Below are 6,269 nucleotides of genomic sequence, written 5' to 3' on the forward strand. Positions count from 1 at the left end.
TGTTAAAGTAAAATAACATTATACGTTTTCTATATTTGTCTATTTTCTTTCGATTAATTCCAAGACCTAGGATTACTGAGTTACAGTTAAAATATTTTTTACTTTTATGACTCAACTGCCTTCTGGAATGACTGTACCACTTCACGTTTCCCTTCAGCTGAGAATGAGAAGCACTGCTACCCCCATTCTACAGAAGCAACAGGCTTATTCATTCCGTTGAGGAGTAAACATTAAAATGGAATCTGCTTTCTGAACTTGAGGTAAATGTAGAAAGTCCTCTTCAATCTCTAGCTTTAGAAGGTAATTCATAATTCAGTTTATTAAAACTTTACAATTTTAGTTTTACATTTAGCCTTCTAATCATCTAGAATATACTTTGCTGTGAGATGTATAGTAAGACACGTAGAAGTTTATGTTTCCAGTGTTGAGCTACACTTTTGATAACCACTGAATGCTCTGAATTTAGTATATAGCCCTCCATTATCGGATTTAATTGTATTGTCATCTTTATCATATACTAAGTACCCTAAATTGTATCACATTCTTAACAGCATTTTGTTCTATTTGTCCATTCCACTTCAGTCAAATTGATCATTGCTTAATTAGCATGGGTTTATGACATATCCCAATATCTTTTACAGAAAGTATTCTCTTTTCTCCAACTGGCACCCACTTCATTTCTTTTTCAAAATATCCTTGGGCTTTGAAATGGACGTTTAGATATTTCCGTAATGCTCCAAAACATTTCCGCTGGGCTTTGAATGGGCACTGCAGTTATTGCTCAAGATGGCTCAGGCAGAATGGATATTTTTATGACTTTGTGTCTTTTTTCTCTATTTGCATGGATTCATTTCCTATTTTAATCTGCGTTTCAAATGTTTCAAAAAAGTTTGTTTTTTCAAATGTGTGCATATATTACACATTTGTTTGACTTCCAAATGAGAGCTTTTTAATCAAATTTAAATAAGCTCTTTACTGTTTATTATATTTATTAACATAATCTTGCTAGATTTATTTCCTCATTTAATTGTAAGCTTTTGACATGGACAATTGTATTATTTGTGAATGATTATAGTTTTGATACTGTTCTTTCAGGATTATTATCTGATTTAATCTTTCTGCTATGGTAAATGATTGAAAGATAGTGCTGCAGGCTTCCTTCTTTATGTTATTGGTTTTAATGTTTCAATGATAATCAGACATTGACTACTGGTTTAAAAATTCTCTTAAAATCATCATATTAAAATTTTCCTTAATCTTCCTATTTTACTAAGAGTTTTTATCAGGGATCAATTTTGAAATTTATCCAGTGACTGTTTAGCATATTCGTAACCTAAAATGTTCATGGAAATATCCTCTGAAATCAAATATTGTTAATCTCTTCTCATGGCCTTATGTGATATGCTGTGGGATTAAAAACTTGCTCTTTGCTAGACCCACCAAAGCCTTCAAGCAGGAAAGCCAGCGGGTGTTATTTGATCTCTAGATAGACAGATATGGAAACAGACTGTAGAACGGACTGGACATGAGCAAGAATAGAACAGGAAGATCGTTTAGGAACCTCTTCAACGGTCTAGATGGGCAACTATGTAGACCAGACGTAAAAGACAAAATGACGATAGAAAGGAGGAAGGAACTGAAATGAAAAATAGTCGAGAGTAAAAGTTGTGCAACTGGCACTGGAAATGCTAAGGACAGAACGCTACCCAGGTATCTATACTGGGCACTGGGGAGAATGGTAATGACATTTATTAAAGCATTGCAGTAAATTAAAATATTATAAATTCGGTTTTGACATATTAACTAGAAGATGGAGGTGGAACTTCCATTTGTATATACCTCATACTGCTTTGGATACATTACTCTGGAGCAAGGGATAAAGCTACAGATTCAGAATTCAACATGTAGGTACTAGTTAAAATGAGTAAACTGATATTGAATAAAACTTTTCCCTTCTGGGCAATGAGAATCCTTACAAGGGGTTTAAAAAGATACAGGTGGAGGTATGTAATGTAAGATTCACATTTTTAAATCCTTTCTGTCATCAGACCAAGGTAAACTGGCATATAAGACTTTGCTGAGTGACTGGTTAGAAGAGATGTTTCCAACATACTTAAAAAAAAAAAAAGAGCATGGGGTGCCCGGGTAGCACAGTCCTTAAGCGTCTGCCTTTGGCTCAGGGCATGATCCCAGCATTCTGGGATCTGCTTCTTCCTCTCCCACTCCCCCTGCTTGTGTTCCCTTTCTCGCTGGCTGTCTCTCTCTGTCAAATAAACAAATAAAATCTTAAAAAAGAAAAGAGCAAATACTTACCACAGATTCTGAGTCACACCAGAAATTAAGGTTGAGCAGAGGAAAAATGATTGCTGTGTTAGTAAAAGGTACAGAGGAGTCAGAAAGGCGGAAGTATAACTGGGAAAGGGCTATCATAAAAATGGTCTGAATGCATTCAACCAATTAACATAAAACCTGCTTATAGTTGATTAAAGAAGTTCTGATTTATTTTTCTCACATTACAAGAATAAATCTGAAGGGAGGCTATTGCAGGCTTTAATGATGTGATTCAACATGGCTTTGGGTTTCTGGGTCCTCTCTAATTTTTTACTGTATCATTTGTATTATACGGGCTTTACAACTTTGTTGTTGCTGCACCTTTAAGCATATCATTGTCATTAAATGCAAAAAAAAAAAAAACATGAAAAGAAGTTTCTCTACATGAAGCTTTGTCTTTTCATTTGGAAGGAAAGCTCTCCAGACAACATTGGTTTATGTGTCATTGAACATTTCTTGGTCACATATCCTATCTTAGATTAGTTCATGGCCAGGGAAAATGGGATTATAGTAACTGGTTTAAAAAAATCATATATCATGCTCTCAACTTGGGATAGATCTACTGTTTTCTCAAATCTAGAGATTTCAGCCAACCACTAGAACAAATGGAATTTCTATTGGCAAGCAGTGAGAAGACGACTGGCTTTATAAAAGCCAAGGAGCCAAGGGCAGAGTGAGTTACAGAACTAAGGGCATGATAAACAGTATCAAATCCTGCAGAGAGATCAAGGAAAGTGATGATGAAAAACTGATTATTGTATGATGTGTTTGGAATCCAGAGTATCTTTCTATGAACAAGGAATTTTGGAAACTGAATTCTCTTGGCCTATTACAGAACAAAGAGTGAGGACTGCCAATGAGGAATTAGGGAGAGAAAGAAAATTAGGAGACACAAGATTTAGAGATTTGATTTTTTTAAAAGATTTTATTTATTTATTTGACAGAGAGAGACAGCCAGTGAGAGAGGGAACACAAGCAGGGGGAGTGGGAGAGGAAGAAGCAGGCTCACAGCGGAGAAGCCTGATGTGGGGCTCGATCCCATAACGCCAGGATCACGCCCTGAGCCAAAGGCAGACGCTTAACCGCTGTGCCACCCAGGCACCCCTAGAGATTTGATTTTTTAAACATAATTTAACTAGGTAGGTGCACCTGGGTGGATCAGTCGGTTAAGTGTCTGCCTTTTGCTCCGGTCACACATGATCTCATGGTCCTAGGATTGAGCCCCACTTCAGGCTCCCTGCTCAGCGGGGAGTCAACTTGCCCTTCTCCTTTTGCCCCTCCCCCCACACTCAGGTATGCTCTCTGTCTCAAATAAATAAATAAAATCTTTGAAAAAAAAAAGAACTTAACTATGTACATAGGTAAAAGGAAGCAAAAAGTAGAAAAAGTTTAACTGATTGATCCTTAGGGAAGATCCAGCATATACTGGAAGGTTCCAGCCTTGAAGAGCACAGTGCCATGGTTAGAAGCATGCACTATGGTGTCCTAGAGCTCTGGACATAAGTCCTGGGTCTGACACTTGATCCCTCTAAGACTCAGTTTCTTCATTAGCAAAATGAATGTAAGAAAAGCTTTCTTACAGAATTCTGTGAGTTTAAATGAGATAATGTGCTTCGTACAAAGTTTTGCATAAATGCAATCTATTAATTTTATAATTGTTTAACAATTTTTACTTACAAGTATTCAGTCTCTGTATCTAACAGTTTAACTGAATATAGAGGCACGTACCATGACAATAGTTATGATTCAAAATTACGAATAATCACAATCTGAGCACTTGACATCCATGGTAAATTATACAAGATTAAAAAAAAAAAACACAAATACAAGGTGAAACAAGGTGAAAGGCTTTAAATTGTTTTGGCCTAAAGATCTCTATGTGACCACTGAAATAAATTTAGGTAAGGAGAATCAGCAAATTAGTGTGAGAATATTACTGTGAAAATTGACAGTAATAGCTAAGATTGTTCAGGTGACAGAACACCTAGTAAGTGGTCAGAGGAAATGTCTAGAAATCCTTGAGAGGCAAAATAAAAAGAACTGAAAATGGAATAGAAGGGAAATAACATCATTTATCTCCATCTAAAATATTAAAAAATGTTCTTCTCTTTTTATGTAATCATTCTCTTGATCACCATAATGTTTCCATATCCTTAATTTTTTTCGTATCCAATTAAATGATTTCTAATTTAGGAGATGTACCCCAAAGAGCAAACTAGCAAGAAATAGGAAATTTACATTTGTGCCACTGACTGTGTCTTTTTAATAATTTTCTATCCTCAGGTGATTTGAAAATCAGCTCTTCCAACCAAGTCAATGGATGGACTAAATAATTCTGTGGTTTCTGAGTTTGTGTTGCTGGGACTCTCTAGTTCTTGGGAAACTAAAGTATTTCTCATGTTGATATTTTCCTTGATCTATTTAGGGATCATATGGGAAATCTCTTCATTTTCTTTTTGGTAATTTTTGATTCTCACCTACATTCTCCTATGTACTTCCTGCTAGCCAACTTGTCGCTCATTGATGTGGGGCTTGCCTCTACCACAGTCCCAAAGATGATCAGGGACCTTTTAAATGAATACAAGCTCATTTCTTTCCAAAGCTGCATGACACAGATATGCTTCATCCACATCATGGGAGGAGTGGAGATGGTGTTACTCATAGCCATGGCATTTGACAGGTACACAGCAATCTGTAAGCCCCTCCACTACCTGAATATCATGAACCCTAAAATCTGTTTTTCATTTGTAATTGCTGGCTGGGTCATTGGGGTGATCTATGCTATGTCTCAGTTTGCTTTCATTATAAACTTGCCCTTTTGTGGTCCTAATTAAGCAGACAGCTTTTACTGTGACTTTCCCAGGATCATAAAACTTGCGTGCACAGGTGGACACAAGTTTGAGTTTATTATTGCTGCCAACAGTGGCTTCATGACTATGAGCACCTTCTTCCTGCTGATCCTTTCCTACATCTTCATTTTGGTCATGGTCTGGAAACGTTCTTCCAGAGACTTATCCAAAGCATTTGTCACTCTGTCAGCTCACATCACTGTGGTGGTTCTTTTTTTCACTCCATGCATGTTTCTCTATGTCTGGCCTTTCCCCACATCATCAATTGATAAATACCTGTTCATTGCTGACTTTGCTATCACCCCCATTTTAAATCCCATCATATATACATTAAGAAATAAAGACATAAAGGTAGCCATAAAAAGACTGAGCAAACAGGGACATTATGCCAGACTTTGCTAACTGGCTCTATCTTTGGAGCTCTAAAACCATACATCCATCTGCTCTTTGGACACCTCTACTCAGGCAGCTGACATTTAAAATAGACAGAACTGGACGTATTATCTACCTCATGGAACAAAATTCTACTGCTTCTGTACAGCATTTATTCATGACCTTGGCTACCATGGGAGATGTGAATCTACCGTGTAATGGTATTATTTTACTATTTCAGCAGACAGCAGTAATATTTACTAAATAATATTTTATAATTGAAATTGTGGTCATTTTGACAATAAGTAAGAACGTAAGAAAATCCCTTCTGCTTCCCATCAGTACAACCCTGCTTGGGAAAGTCAGCAACTATCACATTGAATGGTTATATATGTAGGAGTAGTAGCTCTACTTAGTTACTTAGGTTGGTTTCCCTTAGAAGATCCAAAGACAACACCGAATTGCCTGTAGTTGATTTGCAAGCTGATTTTTGGATGCACCAGTAAGGGAACAGGGAAGTGGTGTTGAGAAAGGAAAGATGATTATGTTGGTAACATAACTGGAATGCAAGCAAACCGTAGTCCTCCAGGAGACTGTATAGATTCTGTGATTTAGAATTATCCCACTGAAGGGCAAGGTATTTGAAGCGTTTCTTCATTTGTAGAGAGTTCATTAACTCCTTAGCATGCCTGGCCTTTCCCACAGCAAATATTGTGT

At 36.8% G+C, this 6,269-nt stretch overlaps 1 pseudogene; it reads left to right on the forward strand.

Moving 5' to 3' along the window:
• Positions 1-4,647: 4,647 nt before the first annotated feature.
• LOC125283220 (olfactory receptor 4F21-like) lies at positions 4,648-5,582 on the forward strand (annotated as a pseudogene).
• The last annotated feature ends 687 nt before the right edge of the window (positions 5,583-6,269 follow it).

The sequence above is a fragment of the Ursus arctos genome, unplaced genomic scaffold (genome assembly GCF_023065955.2).
Source record: "Ursus arctos isolate Adak ecotype North America unplaced genomic scaffold, UrsArc2.0 scaffold_6, whole genome shotgun sequence".
Taxonomy (NCBI): domain Eukaryota; kingdom Metazoa; phylum Chordata; class Mammalia; order Carnivora; family Ursidae; genus Ursus; species Ursus arctos.